General features: G+C 35.6%; 1 protein-coding gene and 1 long non-coding RNA gene across 4 annotated transcripts in view; one reads left to right on the top strand and one right to left on the bottom strand.

The window, feature by feature from the left end:
- Nucleotides 1-23,405, bottom strand: part of LOC126878907 (retinoic acid receptor RXR-alpha-B) — a 281,711-nt gene that overhangs the window by 198,374 nt on the left and 59,932 nt on the right. The gene's annotated exons all lie outside the window — the stretch shown is intronic.
- LOC126878909 (uncharacterized) lies at nt 664-10,731 on the top strand. Its single transcript, XR_007695872.1, has 3 exons — nt 664-812; nt 10,324-10,427; nt 10,507-10,731. It is a non-coding gene; the product is annotated as an uncharacterized LOC126878909 (long non-coding RNA).

The following is a 23,405-nucleotide window of genomic DNA, read 5'->3' as shown; positions in this document are numbered from 1 at the left end:
TCTAGGTACACGCTAACTTGTACGCAAATCAAAAAGTTAGGTACACGCGAGCTAAACGTCATTAAGTCAGTGACGTCACTATTTAGCGTGCACTGTGACTATTTTTTGGTACACGCTAACTTGTGCCGCGTGTATGCTGTGGTAAGTACCGCGAGTGTCAGAGTAATGCCGGATTTATACTCAGCATTTGCCACTGCTCATGCCGCTGTCGGAAATATTGCCCGAAATATGATATCCACGCGAGTGAGGTTTTCACATCAGTTCCTCGCCAATGGCCTCACAGCTCATTTACGAATGACTCACAAGAATGGAATGTGACCGATGTGACGACAGCATCGTCTTGCTCACTTACTCACTTGCCGCCGGCAAGTGAGAGAGAGTAGCTGAATGTGAATACCTACTCGCGCTCGCGCTGCCACTGCCAGTCCTGTGACTTCCATCCCGAAAACCGACTTTTTGGGTAACGTCGTGCAATGTCAGTAGCATGAGCAGCTGCAGGGCGAGTGAGCTATTTACACATTCACGCTGCCCACTTCCCTGTCCAACAGGACTGAGTGTAAAGGCGGTATAATGTTAGAATTTGTCTAATCGCGTTGTATTTAGAGACATATAAAAGGATAGACTTGGCTAGGGATATGCCACTCAATGCATCGAGGTGTAACGTCGACATAGGATTGAGTGGTCTAGCCATCTTTGTCAGTCACATGCGCAAGATCGCTTGGTTAAAAGAGATAGATAGACCACCGATCAGTGATGTAGGAGGGAGCCACCGATCGACTGTTTGCATGCTGTTTCCGCGTTACGCTTTTTTGGTGAGTATGCCCAGTCTACGCTTAATATGTCAATGGTTGTCTTAGGGCGCGTCCATATTGCACGCTGGTTTCCGAAGTCAGTGCCGAGTCCGTGTTCAAATAATCCTGCGTATTTAAACGGGCCTACGTGCACGGGTCCAAAGTGCACATGTGCGCTGTTATTAGGATTATTCGCTACACGGCTTTCTGACTCGAAAACCAGCCTGCACTATGGACGCGCCGTTTTACACTTTAATATTGATTGTTGATATTGATTGATTAGTAGAGTTTTCTTATTTTTTTATGTGTTCTGTCTTTTTTTCTATTTGTACAATAAATATATTATACACGGCTCACTAAAATAATTAGTTACGCCCCTGTACTACTGATTACTTAAAATTCAAGTAGTATTTATGTAACCTTTCTGGAAACTCCAGGTTATTGTTGAGACTCGCATTTGAACCCCTCGCCGGGGCAGATCGTCAAAAGCTTCCTAACGAGAATCATCTCTAATCTATCGACGCTCCCGCTATTCGTAAAAAGGCCGCATTTTACCGGCTTTTTTTGCTATCGTTTTATACCGCTCAGATAATTCAATCTGCTCAGTATTATCGACGATGATTTATTTAGCGTATTAGTGAGTGCCTTACAAATGAACCAAATGGATTATGGAATTCAATCAGAGCTCTGATGTGACACGTCATCAAGGAATAAAACTGTAAGTACTCTACATGTATGTGAACATAACTTATTAGTCGTGATACTGTATGCATTTTGAACCATATACCTCTCGTAGCAAATATTCTTTGTGCCATTTATGCAGATAATACTTTAAATTACATATGAAAAATCGTTATCTACTCTTAACCAGCTTACCTATGGGAATATACTCTATAACCGTACAATAAGTATAGGTTACTATTGTTAAGGATACTTTACGTATTGCCTAAACATTTCTGTTCCATCGAGCCGTATCATATTAATTATTTATTAATTAAATCCTCAAGGTCCTTCGTATTTGCATATTTTGATAATCTCTATTCTGAGAATAACGGTTTTTCATTTATAGTGTCTTTCTGTTGCATTTGGAAATTTCCAAGCCACGCCGCCCCGGCACAAAAATAAAATATTCCTCTCTTTCTGCACTCAAATTCTCAGTATTTAACCCAGCACGTCTCTACAATAGCTGGTAGGTTGTTAAGCCCGGTCTACACGTGCAATTTCAGAAACTACTTGCTTTGTTCAAATAAAGGAGTCGTTTTGTTTGTATGAAAAAATATTTGCATATATTACATTATTTTATTTTCGTAAATATATTTTTCTGTTTATAGTATACAAAAAGTGTACTCATTTCTTGGCTGATAGTACGGGTGTTATAATTTTAACATTGTTTGTTCAACCTTTTGATTTAAATTAAATTTATAATTTTGAATCCGATTAAGCCTGGTTCACAGGTTACAAAAATTATTAAAAATAATTTTGTTTTCTTGCATAAATTGTAAGTTTTTGCTACATTTAGCTTCGCTTAAGCTCATTTTACACTTCTAGAAAACTATAGAAAATAAATAATTGTTTTTTCCTTCAATTTAATTAATTTAAATACTTGTTAAGGGTGTCTCACACTTGCTGAAAAATACCCATTTTGGAAAATTGCATATATTTTGAAATTTTATAGTTTTGCATTTCATATACTAATCTGCGCTCATACAGGGTGATACTATTAAGCCAATCTCACACTATTAAACGTGTAATATATAATATATTGTACATATTCTCTCATTTTCGCATCGATTTATAGGTTTAGACATTTGCAAATAATCTATCTAATCTCACATTCTCGCAACATGGCTGACCGATCAAAATATAACCGACAGAGGCTCACCGCAAAACTTGATATAACCAAGTTGGCTGATTCGGTTCCCACAACTCTTAATTCTCTAAACAAATATAAAATTCGTGAAATAATTTCACAACTCAAACATTCTTACGGACTTTTCCGCGATGCTCAAAATGTGCTGGAGACGATCCCCGAGGAACCTACCCCCTCTACTGATTCCTCTGTGGTTTTTGATAAATATTTGGATACAATTTCTCTATTGGAAGAAAGGTTAGAGGTCATTGAAAGTTCTAATGTGACTGCTACCCCCTCCCTCCAATTTGACCCTAATTCTTCTCTAACCTCACAGTCTATGGCTAGGCAACGAACAGTAAACCTCCCTCGTATTCAGTTAAAACCATTTAGTGGCTTAGTTACTGAATACAATTCATTCATTGAGACCTTTGATACAATAATAGGATCTGATACTACATTAAGTGATCTGGAAAAACTCATTTACCTCAAAAGTTTTCTAACTTCCGAGCCTTTGACGCTTCTCGAGCATATCCCACTCACAGGTGACAATTACAAAATAGCCCGGGATAACCTGACACAAAGGTACGCCAACTCTAAATCGCTTATCAAAACTCTCATCTCTCAAATTCTTGATGCGCCTCCTATTTCTGGAAACGCAAATCACTCACAATTAAGAAATTTTCATACGGTCATGTCAAATAATTTCAAGGCCCTATTGAACTTGAATAGGCCCCCTTCAGATCTCTTGCATTTACTTCTCATACATATCGCTACTCAGAAACTCGACGCACCTACCATTAGGGCTCTTGAGTTCCAATCCGGTGGTAGCCAAGCTACCCCTGATTTTGTCCATTTTCTAGGGGAAATCGAGACACGCGTTGTTCATCTTGAGAATATTCAATCTCAATCAAAACCAAAATCGACTACTACTTCCAGACACTCTTTACACCTAGCCTCAGACACTTCTACCAGTAACCTTTCGCCTCGCTTAGGTCCTAAGAAATGTTCCTATTGCAACGACTCTCACTCGATCTACTCTTGTCCTCAGTTCAAGCAGTTGAATTCTAAAGAACGTTTTAGTTTTGTCAAACAAAATAAATTTTGTATTAATTGTCTTGGGTCTCACATGCTCGATCAGTGTAAATCCAAATTCTCTTGCATAGTTTGTAAATCTCGTCATCACACGTTGCTCCATTTCGACAAAACGGGTCATAGTAACCCTTCCGCGGCTGTTGGCCAACACAACTCAAATAATCATAATAAAACCGCTATCTCAAATAACTCCCATACACAGGGTAATTCACAACAGGGGCCCTCACATGTTAGAGCTCCTGAAACGGAAGTTAATCTTCAAAATTCGACTCCACATTCAATGGCTCTATCTGCAGCCTCGCTTGATAATCATTTGGTGTTATTAAGCACACTCCAGGTCTATCTTGTCGCTCCTAGCGGCAAGAGGGTCTTCGCAAAGGCACTCTTAGACTCGGCCTCACAGGTTTCATTTATTAGTGCTGACCTCGTAAAGGAACTGTCACTCACCACTAGAGATGGAAAATTACGGATCAATGGAATTAACTCCACCTCATCCTCGTCTCAATCTATTGTAGATACAACAATTTTCGCTGTCGCTAACGACGTTCCTTTTGACATCTCGTGCTCTGTACTCCCAAAGATAACAAATCCGCTTCCTCAAATTTCTATTTCGGCGAGCAAACTAAACATACCCTCAGAGATACCATTAGGTGATCCGATGTTCCATGTAACATCCCCAATTGGTATCCTGCTCGGTGCAGACCTGTATAACGATATCATTCAACCTGAAATAATTCGTTTGGGAAAAGGTCTTCCCGTTCTTCAACGCACTCTACTCGGGTACACGATATCAGGGTCAGTTCCAGACTTTGCTCTTAAGTCGAAAAATACTAAAAAGGCTTTGGAATTTTATTCAAACTCTCTCGTTACTTGTTGTTCTCATAACACTCCTTCCGCCGTAAATGAGCCGGTAGTGTCCAACGAGGAACTATCCGATCATTTACAAAAATTCTGGGAGCTGGAAGAAGCCGCTCCTCAGAACACCGATCTCATTAATGATCACCCCGCTGAAATTAATTTTGTAAAACATGTTAATGTTCTCCCCAATGGACGATATGAGTCCACACTCAATCTCAAACTCCCTATCGAAGATATAGACATGGGAAATTCGTTTCTCTCGGCAAAAAGACGTTTTCTCAGTCTCGAGAAACGTTTTCAACTCAACCCTGATTTATTGGAAAAATATCAGGACATTATATCGGAATATCTCAATAACGGACAAATAATTCAAGTGCCGTTAAAAATGCTAAATGACTCAGGTAAACCTAATTACTTTCTCCCTCACTTTCCCGTTTTCAAATCCAACTCTACTACTTCCACTCGTATAGTTTTCGATCCAAACAATAAATCGTCTACGGGAATCTCCCTCAGTGACGTCATAGACAAAGGTTATGTCGTCCAACATGAACTTTTTGACATTCTCGCTAAGTTTCGTCAGTTTAAATTCGCACTAGTAGGCGACATCAAGGCTATGTTCCTACAAATCGCCATTTGTCCCACTGAAACATTTCTGTTAAATTTTCTCTTTAGGGACAATATTCAGCAGCCTTTACGGTGCTATCAATTTCAAAGATTACCCTTCGGGCTCCCAAGTAGCCCATTTATCGCTCAAAGAGTTATCAAGCACATCGCTGACAACAACAAACATACCCACGAACTTGCTACTAGTGTTCTGCAAGAATCTATCTATATGGATGACCTGATCAGCGGTGCTGACAGTCTTCATGAATTAAGTTGTCTTTTCGAACAATTAACTTCTTTGCTAGAAACCCATGGTTTCCTCCTCCACAAGTGGAACTGCAGTTCTTCAGAATTTCTGTCTCAACACAATTTAAATCCCGTCTCTGAAGTCAGTCTTAACTTCACGGGATCTGATAAAGTCTTAGGCATATTCTGGGATTCAGAACGCGACCACTTTTCGTTTAAAACTCCTATCTTCAAATTGGCTAATGTTGTTACTAAACGTACTATTCTCTCCTACATTGCTACTTTGTATGACCCGCTAGGATGGTTATCCCCTGTCCTTGTGAACGCTAAGCTCTTGATACAGGAAATATGGTCCCAGAAATTGGACTGGGATCAACCCATTGACTCACCCATCATTATGAAAAATTGGCAAAACCTCTTATCGACATTCAAAACTATAGAAGAGGTCAAGGTACCTCGATGCTTACTTTTACAAAAGAAAGTTGTTGATGTTCAATTAATTATTTTCACCGACGCATCGGAAAAAATATACAGCACTTGTGTGTATCTCAAAGCGACATACTCAGACTTTTCTGTATCGTCGCGGCTTATCGCTTCTAAAAACAAAATTTCTCCGCTAAAAAATAAACTCACCATCCCCAAATTGGAACTTTGTGGAATAGTGTTGGGAGTCACTCTGGCTCATAGACTTTTTCACATCTTCAAGAAAAATTTGAGTATATCTTCATCTCATCTCTTTGCTGACTCTACAATTGCCTTGTCTTGGATACTTTCTAAAAAACACATTTGGAACATTTTTGTACAAAACAGAATTCAAAAGGTCAATTCCTTGTTGGAAACTTTTCCTTGTGATTTCCATTTCGTCAGAAGTCACGAAAACATCGCTGACCCCGCTTCCAGAGGGATAAATGTCTTTGATAATCCCCAGACCACCGAAGACTGGTTATGCGGACCTAGCTTTATTAGAGACAATCCCATCGATTTTTCTCTTCATCAAATTCCTCATTTTCAGGATGATCTTCCTGAATTAAGGAAGTTAGTTGTCTCAAACATAGCAACAAATCACGAACTCAACGACACCTTTGAAAATCTATTCGCTAAATCTTCTTCTTTTCGTAAAATTCAAAGAATTGTCGCTTATCTTTTTAGATTCATCAGTAATATTAAAAAGAAAATAAATAACTCTCCACGAGATACGGATATATTGACGCCACCCGAAATGGAGATCGCTGATCACGCGATCATCAGGTATATCCAAAGTATCTACTTTAAAAAAGAGATTCTTGAATTGAAAAATGCTAAACTCGTGACCAATAAAGCCATTCGTAAACTCAACCCCTTCCTACAACATAATGATGGGCTGATTCGTGTGGGAGGACGTCTCCGACACGCCCCCATATCGTATAATCAAAAACACCCCATTCTACTTCCTTCTAAATGTCGAGTTGTAGAACTAATCTTGACTCAAGCTCATCATAAGTTATTACATTCAGGCGCGCAAACAGTACTTTCGTATGTCAAAATGAAGTACTGGCCAATTGACGGATTAAGACAGATTAAACGCTTAATTCGTAAGTGTGTAAACTGTTTCCGATTCATGACACCCAATTCTGTTCAACAGATGGCAGATATGCATCCCGATCGTGTACTCCCCACTAGACCCTTCCAAGTCGTCTCAGTGGACTATGGGGGGTTCTTCTTAATTAAGTCCTCACATTTGAGGAAGGCACCGCTTTACAAAGCATACGTAGCCTATTTCATTTGCATGAGCACTAAATGTGTTCATATCGAACTCGTCACAGGATTAAGCGCAGAAGCCTATATTCTTACTCTGAAAAGGTTTATTGCCAGAAGATCCACGCCCAGTATTATTTGGAGCGACAATGCCACAAATTTCCATGGGGCAAAAAATGAAATGCGCGAATTCTATGATTTTTTCTTAAATCAAAATAATTCGGAACAGATTAAGGAATTCTGTACTCAAAACTCCATAACTTTCAAGATGGGTGTTCCCCGCAACCCCCATCAATTCGGCCTCCATGAGGTAGGAATAAAGAGTGTGAAGTATCACCTCTATCGAATTATAGGAAATTCCCACTTCACCTTTGAAGTGTTTAACACAGTATTATGCCAAATCGAGGCTATTCTAAATTCGAGACCCATCACTAGGATGTCGTCTGACGCCAATGACTTCGCTTTCCTATCTCCAGCTCACTTCTTAGTTCAAAGAAGTTTAACCGCGCCCCCTGAACCAAGTGTTTCAGAGATACCTGAAAATAGGTTGAATCTTTTTCAGCGTATTAGTAAAATTCAACAGCAATTTTGGAAATTGTGGAAAAAAGACTATCTTTGCCTCCTGCAGCAAAGAAATAAATGGACCGACCCTACTGACCCTGTCAAGATCGGGGATTTGGTTCTGTTGAAGGAGGATGGTACTCCTCCACTCTTATGGCCAACTGCCAGGGTAATAGATGTATTGCCTGGTAAGGATGGTCTAGTTCGTACTGTCAAGATTCACACTACTCACGGTGATTTTCTTCGTGGTATTACGAAAATCGCTGTGATTCCCCTGGAAGATTAAAATCTATCCCTAGGGGGAAAACTTATCGTTTTCCTCCATTTTATCGTTGTTACCCCTTGTGTATATAAACTCTAATTTCTTCAAACATTTCTTATCGTTGTGCACATCTTTGCCAATCCCCTCTCTTCGAGGTGATATAGGCCATCTCTCTCGCCTGTCGCCCCCGGCAATATGTACAATAAATATATTATACACGGCTCACTAAAATAATTAGTTACGCCCCTGTACTACTGATTACTTAAAATTCAAGTAGTATTTATGTAACCTTTCTGGAAACTCCAGGTTATTGTTGAGACTCGCATTTGAACCCCTCGCCGGGGCAGATCGTCAAAAGCTTCCTAACGAGAATCATCTCTAATCTATCGACGCTCCCGCTATTCGTAAAAAGGCCGCATTTTACCGGCTTTTTTTGCTATCGTTTTATACCGCTCAGATAATTCAATCTGCTCAGTATTATCGACGATGATTTATTTAGCGTATTAGTGAGTGCCTTACAAATGAACCAAATGGATTATGGAATTCAATCAGAGCTCTGATGTGACACGTCATCAAGGAATAAAACTGTAAGTACTCTACATGTATGTGAACATAACTTATTAGTCGTGATACTGTATGCATTTTGAACCATATACCTCTCGTAGCAAATATTCTTTGTGCCATTTATGCAGATAATACTTTAAATTACATATGAAAAATCGTTATCTACTCTTAACCAGCTTACCTATGGGAATATACTCTATAACCGTACAATAAGTATAGGTTACTATTGTTAAGGATACTTTACGTATTGCCTAAACACTATTTATTATGGATTGTGGACAATTATTTAGTTCTTTTAGGCCCGGTCTTTTCACCTCCGAATAACTAGTTATCGGGCAGTTTATCTGGCAGATTACATGTAAATATGTCAGATAAACTTCCCGATGACTAGTTATTCGGAGGTGAAAAGACCCTTAATAAATTAAACATTTTAAAACAGTATGAAAACATTTGTAAAAGAGTATGAGACAAAAATTCGTGATTAAGGGTAGCAGAAATGATATGACTAAAAATATTTTAAAGTGTAAATTAAAGGAAGACCTTAAATATTACGAAGTTCAATACAGTTCGTCTAATATACTTACCTTTGAACGTCATGTCACGCCCGTGACGTCACATGATACCAACATGAAATATTTAGGCGGTAGGTCTGTTCATTTTTAGAATCATTTAGCCGAGTACACGGGAATTACTGCCACTAGACATATTTTATTATATACGCGTAGAAATAATATTGGAATAGTTCTATTAATGTACATTTAAAGAAACATACCCTAACTTGTTCATTGAATTTGTATAAGTGGAATATAAAGTGTTTTTGTAAAGCACACTTGTTCGGATTACACTCTAACTGCAATCGAACAAAGGTGACATTTTGACATAAATTGGTAACATTTATTTGACAGTTCCGGTGATGATACGTCATATTTGTTTTTATTCTTTACTATAAGTATTTGTTTTATTATATTTATGGTAGGGGAGCAAAGTATGCTAAATGTGCAGTCACTCGAGCGTTATGGGGACCTATTGGGTTGCGAAGAGTAGGTCCTAAAACCAAAAAAAGTTAAGTAAAGTTTTCCATTTTAGTGGGCGCTTGCCATTTTTTAATTTAATTTTCCATTTCCAACAATCGTTTTTTCCGATTATAACGCCACCTATCCATAATTCGAAAAAATGTTTCGAATAAAAGTTACTTATTTTTACATAAGGAATCCAAATCTGGAATAAAAAATGGGGGCTCCTATTTAATATTTTAAAGTAACCCCCCACCCCACCCCCTTAAGGGGTCGTGTTTGGTGTCATTCGATACATTTTTCAAAAATATTGAATAAGTGTATTTTACAGTTTTTCGATCTGATGCTCATTTCGCGAAATATCGTGGGATTCGTATTTAAAATATTAAATTTACCTCCCACCCCTCTCCGTGGGAAGTCGTGTTTGGTATCATTCGATAGATTTTTAAAAAATATTGAGCACATATTTTTTAGTTTTTCGATGTGTCATTTATTTCGCGAAATATTCGCTTTTTTCTTGTGAAACTTTGGGAGTCACCTATTTCCTTACGCCCGGCCCAAATCGTCAGATTGTCGAAATATACACTCTTTTGCATGTACTTAACTTACCTTATCTTAATCTGACAAATTCGAGTTTTTATAATTTTATTATTGTTAATTTGTTACTCTGTGTACTTTAAGCAATATACCTACCTAATTATTTGGTAATCTTCGGTCTTGTTGAATTGTGTTTCATGTATGTTTTAGAACTTACAAAATGAATTGTCCAGCCGTTTCGAGCTACTGAGACAGGTGCTTTTCTACAAATTAAACAATTACTGAAGAAACATAAAAATCATGAAATGTCAGAAGTAAGTGTAACATGCACATTTTTTGTATTTTTTTTTATTTTAATGGCCATTTGTTATTTAATAACCCTCTCCATTTTAGGTGGTATACGATTATTTGCCCATAAACCGTAAGCTAAACTCTAACTTACTAACAAAATATTGTCGAGGAATTTAATGTATGTTCGTGGCAATTAAAAGCTAATTCAACAAAAAATGTGTTCAACTGGAAAATTAAGCACAATGAAAGATCTATCCAACATTGCATATGGTATGAAAAGTGCTATTTAGTAATAATTTAGAACAGTAGTAAAGGAGTTGAAAGATATTTACAGTGAGTTACTATTACAGATAAAATATAGTTAAAAATCCACAAGGAAGAACTTCCTGTAGTTGGCTGTATTGTATACCATTAATTACAAGTGAAATTTAATAAAAAATTTTCCTCTTGGTAAAAGGTATATTAGTTTAAAAAGCCCTAAAGGGCTACAAACATATAAACAAAACGTTTTCGCTCTGTAACAAGAGCATTATCAGTGTTACAAGAACATGGTGAGCCAACCAAAAAAATACAAAGGGGAAAGCCTTTCAAAAAACAGACAAAAGTCTTATATAAATGAATACATCGAAAAATCCAAAGGATGGATAAAATTCCTAAGGATACGGCCCTAGGGCAACATATGACTCCCACACGTGGTAAGTGGGTCAAAAGGTAACTAGGTCATTATGTTGTAAGAGGTGGTAGGCAACAACCACCTCTACAACATAATGACCTAGTTACCTTTTGACCCACTTACCACGTGTGTTGTTGTAAGAGGTGGTAGGCAACTACCACCTCTACAACATAATGACCTAGTTACCTTTTGACCCACTTACCACGTGTGGGAGTCATATGTTGCCCTAGGGCCGTATCCTTAGGAATTTTATCCATCCTTTGGATTTTTCGACGTATTCATTTATATAAGACTTTTGTCTGTTTTTTGAAAGGCTTTGACCTTTGTATTTTTTTGGTTGGCTCACCATGTTCTTGTAACACTGATGATGCTCTTGTTACAGAGCGAAAACGTTTTGTTCATATGTTTGTAGCCCTTTAGGGCTTTTTAAACTAATATACCTTTTACCAAGAGGAAAAATTTTTATTAAATTTCACTTAAAATATAGTTACTTATACAGTGCGCTGGAATAAGTGTTACCCCCTTATTAACTTATTTATTTTTAGCATATGAGCAAAACGCTCGGACAGGTCGATTTTTAAAATAATCAAAGTATGTATATTATAGCATCAATATTTCGAACTTTACATGATTCCGTTTCAGGTGAGAGCCATAACTTTGATTTTTTTAAATAGGCAAGTACATCATGTGAGACCTCATTTAAAAGCTATTTTCTATTCTCATACTATATCAATTATGATGTCAGATGTCACTACCTGTATCATAATGAACTTCATTATGATACAGATTTTCATTAAGATACAGATTTTTAACCAATAGAATCGCGATATGGCATTCGCGATAAATGTGGTACACGCGCAGTGACCAATGACTAGTCAAATACATACGCTTTGACAAACCGTCAAACTGACAAACTACTGAATTTATTTGTGTTACAAAATTAATAAATTTGAATATATTTTTTGTTGTGAATGATCATAGACAAAATAGTGTATACAACTTGCATTTAATTATCATTATGAAGCTCGTACTCTATACGAAACTTACCGCATACGGTTCGTTTCGTAACCCTCATACTCGCTTTAGAATGACCATCATTAAATGCTCGTTGCATAATATACTATTAAAATACTGATTACAAAAATGTATAATACATTAATACATTTTAAAACGTAGGCGCAAAATTTCGGTCCAATTATTTTTAAATGCACTCATTTTTTTTCGAATCCTGAGAAAAATAATAAGTATTTTTGAAAAATTTAAACGCAGAATGAAAGATTACGGTATTACCGAGGGTAAAAAGTCCCCGAAAACTGCTATAATATTTATTTTAATAAGTTACAGGGGCGAAAAAAAGAGAAAATTGAGTATGATTTTAATTACAAATCTATTATTTAAAAGAAACTTTTTGTTAATTCTAAGGGACTTTTGGCCCTAGGTAATAATGTAATATTTCGAAGAAAATGAATGCATTTAAATAGAATTCGAACAAAAATTTTGCGCCTACGCTCTTAAAAAGTATTAAAGTATTATACATTTTTGTAATCAGTATTTCAATAACTTTTGAATGAGGTGTCACATGATGTGCTTTCCTATTAAAAAAAAATCAAAGTTATGGCTCTCATCTGAAGAGGGATCGCGTAAGGTTCGAAACATTGATGCCATAATATAAGTACACACTATGATTATTTTAAAAATCGACCTGTCCGAGGGTTTTGCTTATGTCCTAAAAATCAATAAGTTAATAAGGGGAGGTAACACTTATTCCAGCGCACTGTATATTTATTTTACATTTATTTTTTAGAATGCAATTTTCACATTTTACATGGTTCTCTAATTCAATTTAAAGCTCTATATTTTTCTACTGATTCCACGAGGAGAGCAATTAAATCCTGGAATGAATTTGTCTCTGTAGATGCTACATAATATGAGTTATTAAATCTAAGAATTACTGGGTTTATAATGCTAGTTGAAGATTCGAAGGGCAAGAGTGAAATCGCTGCCGTGGCCTTAACTGCACACGAAGACAAAGAAACATTTTCCTGGTTTACGAATATTTTTAAAGAGAATTCTATTTGTGAAAATCAAATAAAGTGTTATATGGATTAACTACAAAGAAATGTGATAAAAGAAATTTTTTCTCAAGCCCAAGTATATATGTATTTGTTTATTCCATACTTTGAAGACTATGGAAAGGGAAATATGTAAAGAAAAAATGAATCGTAACAAATCAGTAAGGATGAAAACTCTAGAACTATTACAGAATCTTGTATACAGCGGAAGTGAAAAAGAATATGCCAGAAATTATCAACTTTTGCAAGAAACTGCTTCACAATTAGTAATTAACTCTTACAACAAAAACTGGCATGACATAAAACACGAATGGACGGTTTACAGTATGTGTCATGGTAATTTATTAAATAGAACAAACAATAGATTGGAAGCAATTAATGGAAAATTAACAAAGCAATAGAGAAAAACTGTAGCTTAGCACAGTTCGCAAATTATTTTTTTTATTTGTTTACATTCTCATGAGCATGAAAGGAATAATCGGACAGCTAGATTAATTTTAACAAACTGTAATATTGTCTAGTAAGGATAGTTGTGAAATCCATTACGGAGAATATCTAACACCCTATGCAAAGAGATATGATCAGTTTCAAATCGTAGCCTCAAAACAAGTTGAAGTTATTTTAAAAGATCTTAATTTGTATATGTACGAAGCGGAATAAAATGGGAACGAATACATTGTTTTTAAAAAATAAATGTACTTGCATAAACTTTACATCAACGCCTCTACCCTGTAAGCACATTTTTGCCACTAGAATAGTGAAAAAGATAAAGTTATTTGACAAAAGTTTATGCAATGAAAGATGGTCAAAAGAATTTTAAAACATCGAAGGATTGCAAAAGGAGTTAGTACTACAAGCGAGAACATTTTTTCTTTGCAAGCGTTTTCTGTGACACAGGCTGGTTCTCCTAGTATACAGACAGTAAACCAAGAGAAAAAGGCTCTTTTTGTGACAAATTCGCTGGCAAATTTAGCTAGTCTATCTTCCGGCAGTTCGTTCAGTTACCAAATGAAGATACTAGAAGCAATAGAGACTGCTTGGAGAGAAGGTCATGAAGTAGCCATAAATGTAATTTCTAATAGCACTGACAAAAATACAGATCAGAGCATTACAAATAATAAAGATTCAAATCATTTTTGTGACATTTTATCTGCAAATGGACATGGTCAACTAGCTATGCCAAAAGACATCTTAGTTAGACTCAAATATAACTGGTTTGTTGAACTTTAAAATTATTGTTAAACCAATTTACATACAAATACCAAATTCATGATCATCTCCAGAAACTTGGATGCATTTGAAAACTCCACCATAACACTGAATACTAAAGTCTGTTTTAGACTATAACATACAATGATATAAGAAAATGGTATAACAAAAACTTACATGAAATGATTGTGTACAATATTAATAAAAGAAGTTTTGTGTATTACATTGTCACATTTTGGTATCAAAATATGTTATGTGATTCTGCGCATTACATACTAAAAAAGTACTCTTTTATATTTTTGTGATGGTACATGTACTGTTAACCTCAATTTTCTTCTTCTTATTTTATAACAATATTTTAACCCCATTTTTCTCAACATTTAACTAGTTAGTTTTATCTTTGATATTTTAACCTCCTCAGTCCATAGGTCCAGCCGGCTGGACAATGTTTACTAATTTATTACACGGTTACTATTCGGGTTGGGCATCGCTGCATCCTATATTGCAGCATATTGGACTTCCTATTTATCAGTCAAATTTACTCATTTGAAAAATTCGACAACAGCGCCTACCTCGGTAGTTTGTTGTTACATGTGGTGAAACTTTTTAAGTTATGATGGCGGCTCCACAAAAATACAGTAAGTTGTAGTGTTTTTCTGTACTTCAAAGTATTTATTGTTTTTACTGTATGTTACTTGATGATTGGACGTATTTGTGGTAAATATATATTTGAAAATAATTACAACTGGACACGTTAGCGGTCCTCTAAACTTTTTGTCCAGCATTTTGGACATTGGGACTTAGTTAGCCAAATATGTTAGCATACTCACATTTTTTAAGTTTAGTTATAGACAAGGCGGAAACGGCGGGTTCGTTGGGAAAAATATTCCCATGAGATATTTTTGCATAATCACATTCGTGAGACATCCTAGAATAAGGTTCAAGAAGTCGCCCACGAGAAAAGTGGGCCAATTTTTTTTAACAATTTTTTTAATCAAATTGCAAAAATCAATATTTTGGCGCGGACTAATTTTTTATTAGGTTTTTTGGACCATTCTGGACAAAAAGGTCTCTTATAATTTTTCTCTAAAGTTGATCTTTTTCGAGTTATAAGCAAGTTAAAATTTGAAAAACGCGAAAATGGCCATTTTTAAGGCTTAATAACTCGGTCAAAAATGATTATTTTGAAAGTCAGAAAGTGACTAAATCAAAGTTTAAAGTCGCCGTTACATGATCCTGAAGAAATCTGTGTCATTAATTTACTACTAAGCTCTTATTTTTAATTAATAACAATGAGTGGTTGTATCGTATTGACGCTGCTGTAAATGTGAGTGCGAGTAAGATGCACAATTGGACTGCTGGAATAGCTTCTCTCTCGCACTCAGCATTTACAGCCCCGCACACGTGCATGACGCTTATTATTATTACTGAAAAATAACAGCTTAGTAATAAAATAATGACAAAAATTTCTTCAGGATCTTGTAGGGGGGGGCTTCAAACTTTGATTTAGTCATATATTGACTTTCATAATAACTTTTAACCGAGTTATTAAGCCTTGAAAATCGCCATTTTTCGTTTTTTTTTTTCAATTTTAAATTGCTTATAAGTCGAAAACGATCAACTTTAGAGAAAAATTATAAGAGACCTTTTTTGTCCAGAATGGTCCAAAAAATTAAAGAAAAAATTGTTCGGGCCAAAAATATTGATTCTTGCAATTTGATTAAAAAAAAATTGTTAAAAAAAAATTGGCCGACTTTTCACTTGGGCGACTTCTTGAACCTAAGGCTACGGCTCCACGGGCGGGAAATTGACGCTAACAGTAACAGTAAAATGATCTTAAGGTTCCGCGGAACGGAATAGGGATAGCCGAACTGTACCGATTACAGGACCTGTGCGTAGTCGGTTCAGTTCGGCTATTCCCATTCCGTTCCGCGGAACCTTAAGTTCATTTTACTGCTACTGCTAGCGTCAATTTCCCGCCCGTGGAGCCGTAGCCTTATTCTGGGATATGTCACGAATGTGATTATGCAAAAAAATCTCATGGGAATATTTTTCCCTTCGAACCCGCCGTTTTCGCCTTGTCTATTACAGATAGTAAAAGGATATTGATGGAAAGTGCATTGGAGGCTATTTTGACAGATAACGATTTTTTCGTCAGTGAAGATAGCGATAATGATCAAAGGAAATGGATTTACAGGAATTTAATATATATGTTGGAAGGTCAGTAGCTCTAGGTGGTAAGCCTGCAAGTGGGAGACAAGCTAGTGCGTCTATTTCAAGAAAACCGGAGACATCTGAAGATGAGGTGCCCATAATTCCTGTAAATAGATCTACAGTTTTCCAGTTACCGCCTATAGATGCCATGACCATTTGCCAATATGCTGTGTCAGCAATAGAAATTCTTATCGCGTTGCCTAAACCTCTTGGATGAACTAAGAAGATGAGATTCTTTGGTACAGAATGCAAAATGTATATGTGTATTTCTCCTGAACCAGAATGTTTTTTCAAAATCCACAAGGAAAAGAAAAAGTTTTCCTGTAGTTGGCTGTATACCATCAATCACAAAATTGGAAAGAAATCCTTTGTAAAAGGTATACAATTTTTTTTATTAAAAATCCCTTAAAAGGGCTACATCACAACAAAACGTTTTCGATTTTTATAAAAAATCATCATCAGTGTTCGATCTAAAAATAAGTATAACCGATTTAATGAATATAAAGTTATTATTTAAATTTTGACAAAGGTTAGAGCAAGTTGGTTATACTTACAAACTGGATGCTAGCTGAGCCACAAAAGAAAAATATCTGGGTAAAAACCCTTTACATAAAATATAGATGCCTTAAAAGTGCATACTTCAATAAAAAGGCCTGTGATGGTCACATGGCAAACAGGATAATGCCCTAAGGTAAGGTATACAGGTTTCCCAACACGTGGGATCCAAATTGAGTTGATCACATTTCAATGACTTAATGGCAACTGAATGCGAAATGAGTGATGTTTCTGAAAGGTGTCAAAAGACAGATGGACAACGTGACGTGGAATTTACCCTGTATTACGACAGCCAACTAATTGTTAGTAAAATATTTAATGAAAAATTACATAGTAATAACAAACATCAACAAAGTTGTGGCTATCATTACATTTAAGTAAGTACCTTGAATATGTAAGATGAACGTAAAGTATGAAATGATTTTTATAATGAGAAATAGCCAGAATCTATGCAGCCATCTATACATGTTCCTATTCAAATTGAAGTAAGTCCAACTGTGCTGTTGAAAATTTGATTTACTAAGAATTAAAAGGAGTGTTTGGTTTAATTGTACCAATGGCAGAGTAAATTAGAGAGTCTGTGGTAAATGGAAGTCTGATATTAAAGTAGTGTTGAAATTAAGATAAGTTGTATGAGTCACAGGAGGAAACTGATATGATATAATGATATGTGAATTAATTGGTTAAGGTACCTGAGTGTTGATATTGTAAGTGAAGAAGAATATCAATTGAACTAATAACCTGGCAAAAGTATGAGGTCCTTTTATGTAACATAAGCATCTAGGACTAAACATGTTTATGAAATAGGGATTTTTTCTATTTTTTATACCAAGTTATCGAGTTGAATTGAAAAGGTTTAAAACTGGATGGATGTATGAAGGTGTATTGGAAAACAAGCAATATGTGTAAAATTAGAAGGTAGTGAATGATTTGTGATTTGATATCAGAATTGTTTACTGTAATGAGGTGTGATGAAAAAGGCTGGGCGCCCCAGAAACCAGACCCCACATCCTATGGATAAGAGAGTGGAAGAATTAGTATAAAAACCTTTTATAAATATTTTTCTGAAGTTTAGTTGGACCTATAACGAAAACCTGATCAAATGGCAATAAGTTATGAAATTGGGTGGAAGAGATCAAATAGTGTTAGAGTTGTGACTGGTCGATTTAGTAAAAACTGTGGAAAAAGTTAAAGTAGATTATTTTGGAAGACTAGTAGAAGTTAAGGGATAATGAGTTGATGTTAGAAATGTCATCTGTTAAATAAGTAAATATGGAGGAAAAGTTAATATAAATGAAAAGGAGTTTGGAAACAGCAAAGAAGTTTGGAAATTTAGGTTAAGAAAAAAGTTGACGATGTAAGGGATTGAAGTCACGATTGAAAGACACATGGCGGTTAACACAGTTAGGGCTACTTTGCTTTTCTCTAATTATTTCCAAGTCCTCGTATAGGTCCAGTCTTAAGAAATTCTTTTGAGGTATGTTGTGTATTAGAGAAACATTTTCCGGAATGTTAAGAGTATGACTGTTTTGTTTTAAATGTTGAGAAAAGGTGGAAGTGTTCTCTCTTTTTGTGTGTTCAAGGGAACGAGATGCTAGTGACCTACAAGTTCTTCCTATGTACGTAGCATCACATCTGCAATGCTCTGACTGTGATGCTACGTACATAGGAAGAACTTGTAGGTCACTAGCATCTCGTTCCCTTGAACACACAAAAAGAGAGAACACTTCCACCTTTTCTCAACATTTAAAACAAAACAGTCATACTCTTAACATTCCGGAAAATGTTTCTCTAATACACAACATACCTCAAAAGAATTTCTTAAGACTGGACCTATACGAGGACTTGGAAATAATTAGAGAAAAGCAAAGTAGCCCTAACTGTGTTAACCGCCATGTGTCTTTCAATCGTGACTTCAATCCCTTACATCGTCAACTTTTTTCTTAACCTAAATTTCCAAACTTCTTTGCTGTTTCCAAACTCCTTTTCATTTATATTAACTTTTCCTCCATATTTACTTATTTAACAGATGACATTTCTAACATCAACTCATTATCCCTTAACTTCTACTAGTCTTCCAAAATAATCTACTTTAACTTTTTCCACAGTTTTTACTAAATCGACCAGTCACAAACACTATTTGATCTCTTCCACCCAATTTCATAACTTATTGCCATTTGATCAGGTTTTCGTTATAGGTCCAACTAAACTTCAGAAAAATATTTATAAAAGGTTTTTATACTAATTCTTCCACTCTCTTATCCATAGGATGTGGGGTCTGGTTTCTGGGGCGCCCAGCCTTTTTCATCACACCTCATTACAGTAAACAATTCTGATATCAAATCACAAATTATTCACTACCTTCTAATTTTACACATATTGCTTGTTTTCCAATACACCTTCATACATCCATCCAGTTTTAAACCTTTTCAATTCAACTCGATAACTTGGTATAAAAAATAAAAAATAGAAAAAATCCCTATTTCATAAACATGTTTAGTCCTAGATGCTTATGTTACATAAAAGGACCTCATACTTTTGCCAGGTTATTAGTTCAATTGATATTCTTCTTCACTTCCAATATCAACACTCAGGTACCTTAACCAATTAATTCACATATCATTATATCATATCAGTTTCCTCCTGTGACTCATACAACTTATCTTAATTTCAACACTACTTTAATATCAGACTTCCATTTACCACAGACTCTCTAATTTACTCTGCCATTGGTACAATTAAACCAAACACTCCTTTTAATTCTTAGTAAATCAAATTTTCAACAGCACAGTTGGACTTACTTCAATTTGAATAGGAACATGTATAGATGGCTGCATAGATTCTGGCTATTTCTCATTATAAAAATCATTTCATACTTTACGTTCATTTTACATATTCAAGGTACTTACTTAAATGTAATTATAGCCACAACTTTGTTGATGTTTGTTATTACTATGTAAATTTTCATTAAATATTTTACTAACAATTAGTTGGCTGTCGTAATACAGGGTAAATTCCACGTCACGTTGTCCATCTGTCTTTTGACACCTTTCAGAAACATCACTCATTTCGCATTCAGTTGCCATTAAGTCATTGAAATGTGATCAACTCAATTTGGATCCCACGTGTTGGGAAACCTGTATACCTTACCTTAGGCCATTATCCTGTTTGCCATGTGACCATCACAGGCCTTTTTATTGAAGTATGCACTTTTAAGGCATCTATATTTTATGTAAAGGGTTTTTACCCAGATATTTTTCTTTTGTGGCTCAGCTAGCTTCCAGTTTGTAAGTATAACCAACTTGCTCTAACCTTTGTCAAAATTTAAATAATAACTTTATATTCATTAAATCGGTTATACTTATTTTTAGATCGAACACTGATGATGATTTTTTATAAAAATCAAAAACGTTTTGTTGTGATGTAGCCCTTTTAAGGGATTTTTAATAAAAAAAATTTTATACCTTTTACAAAGGATTTCTTTCCAATTTAATGTGTTTTCAGTTTCATACTTAAATTATATGAAAGCTAAGTCCTGATGTCCATTATGCTGGACATGTCATATTATGTTTGTCAAATAATTTTATTATAGTTTTTATAGATTTTCGTTTATTGTTTTCACAAATAAGGAGAGAAAATAGAAAATATTGTTAAAATAATAAAAACTTTTTTCTTGGGGCTGAAGAGGTTATATTACAAAGATATATTTTATATGATGGATAAGAAAACTCTATTATTATCAGCTGCTTCCATTGCAACATTTCTTAAAAGAAAAGTTAACCTTAAAAGAACCAATGTGACAGTATAACGAAAATAACCTAAGTGCGCATGCCTGTGTACTAAAAATTGTTTTCAAATAGGACATGTTCTAATTTGTATAACATTTTCTGTTAACAGATTTTGTTTCCTGTTTTACATTGTGACAAAACTTAGTATACCATTTTCTTATATCATTTTATGTTATAGTCTAAAACAGACTTAAGTCCATTGAGAGAGTGAGCAAATTCAAATACCTAGGAACGTGGCTTTTTGAAGACTGGGCATCGGACAGGGAAGTAAAATGTCGCATTGAGCAAGCTCGACAAGCTTTAGTAAAATTCAGGAAGGTACTGACCTGCTCAGAGTTCGACCTTACACTGAGACTAAGGTTTACTAAATGCTACGTGTGGTCGGTGCTGCTATATGGCATAGAGGGCAGGACACTCAAAACGAGGGATATAAACAGATTAGAAGCCTTCGAAATGTGGCTTTATCGCCGTATCCTAAAGATACCATGGACGGCGAAAGTCACAAATGTGGATGTCCTTAAAAGAATCAACCAAGAACGTCAGCTTTTCGAAAACATCAAGAAAAGAAAAACGGCGTATTTGGGTCACATCATGCGAAACGAAAAATACCAGTTCCTTCAAATTATAATCCAGGGTAAAATTGAAGGCAAGAGAGGAATAGGATGCAAGAAAATGTCCTGGCTCCGAAACATAAGGCAATGGACAGGGATTAACGACATACAATCTCTGATACACATTGCAAGAAACAGAGAGTTAATGGAAAATGTGATCGCCAACATCCATTAGTGGATTTGCATTTGAAGAAGAAGAAGAATTTACATACATAATTAACAATATTTCTTCTTTTCTAGTTGATGTTAATCAGATTTTAGTAACTGACGTAATGCATAATGTAAAATTGAATTCATAGATCTAATGGAGGAACAAAATAAAAAGGAAAGGGCCTAGCCGGGTAAGATGATGAAAAATGCCCCCAACTCGATTCGAATTCGATATAGGTCACCGTTTAGCACATATAGAGAAACTCACTTTCTGAAATTTTTAGCCCCCTAGGTGGTCACGTGACCCACCTAGAGCCTAATTAGGCTTTTTATGTTTGTATTTTTTATCTCAGCCGCATCAAGAGCTAGCGAAAAACGTTGAATAAAAAACTTGTAGGTAAGTTTCAAAAAGTTGTCCGAAAAAAAAATGCAACTGCAGTTGCATTCCAACTTTTTATATTGTTAATTTTGTATTCACATTGCGAGTTATTTGCCAATGATTTTTCTTTTCTATGTATATGTTACCGGCCAAACCCGATTTCAGGACAAACTAGTTTGGCCTAGGCCAAACTAGTTTGACCTAAGCGCGTTAGGATAAACTAGTAGGGCCTAGGCCAAACTAGTTTGTCTATCACGTGTAGGCCAAACTAGTTTGTTCTAGGCCAAACTAGTTTATCCTGAAATATACACACACTTCAGGCCAAACTAGTTTGGCCTAGGCAAAACTAGTTTATCCTGATATAAAGACGCACACTTCAGGCCGAACTAGTTTATCCTGAAGTGTATGTTTTTATATCAGGATAAACTAGTTTAGCCTAGTCTAAACCAATATAATCTAGTCGAAAGTAATTGATTGCAGATTGGTTAAACGTAAGTTTAGAAGACACTATTAAGAGTCGTAAGACTTTTAAGTATTTAGGGCAAATGATAAACCGAGATGGTACTTGTATGAAAGATATAGAAATGAAAATAGTACTGGGAAAACAAGCCACGAAAGCACTCCATGGAGTAATATGGAAGAACACTCTAACTCTAACTAAAGAAAACAAAAAAGGATTTTTCGGGGCATAGTACTGAATATTATCCTACAAGAGCGGAAGAATGGCCAGTGACAAAAATAATACGAAATAAAATACGAACAGTTGAATTAGAGTTTATGAGAAGGTATATACAAATTACAATGTAGGATAGAATAAGAATAGAGGAAATGTGAAACAGAATAGAAGTAGAATGCTCAATTACAAAAAAGTTGTGGTAGTAAAAGTAGAGCCTTGAAATGGTACGGACATGTACAAAGAATGCCGGAGCACAGGTGGCCGAGAAGATTACTGGACAGGGACCCGCGGGGAGGAAGACGGAGAGGAAGACCTGCTGTGAGATGGAAAACTAACATAGGAAATCCTATGATAGATAGAGACCTCACAGATGGCGACTGGGAGAATAGAGTGCTATGGAAGACGAAAACGGCAAACTCATAATGGGAGACAGCCAAGAAGAAGAAAGTAATTGAGCGAACTAGTACGGCTTAATTTAAATAATAAATTGAATAAAATACTTTGTTCTTGGAACAATAATCATTTTTATTAAAATTATAATTATTCCTAACAAACAAACAATAATATTGAGTTATATTCGCGGTCGGACGGACAGACAGCCTAGGTCAAATTTCTCACCTTTAATACCATCTTTGGATTATAAGATTTAATTTGACACCTCATTTGTCATTCTA

The sequence above is a fragment of the Diabrotica virgifera genome, chromosome 1 (genome assembly GCF_917563875.1).
Source record: "Diabrotica virgifera virgifera chromosome 1, PGI_DIABVI_V3a".
In the NCBI taxonomy this organism is placed as follows: Eukaryota; Metazoa; Arthropoda; class Insecta; order Coleoptera; family Chrysomelidae; genus Diabrotica; species Diabrotica virgifera.
Note: the sequence above shows the minus strand (reverse complement) of the source record. Positions and strands in the feature narration are given on the sequence as shown.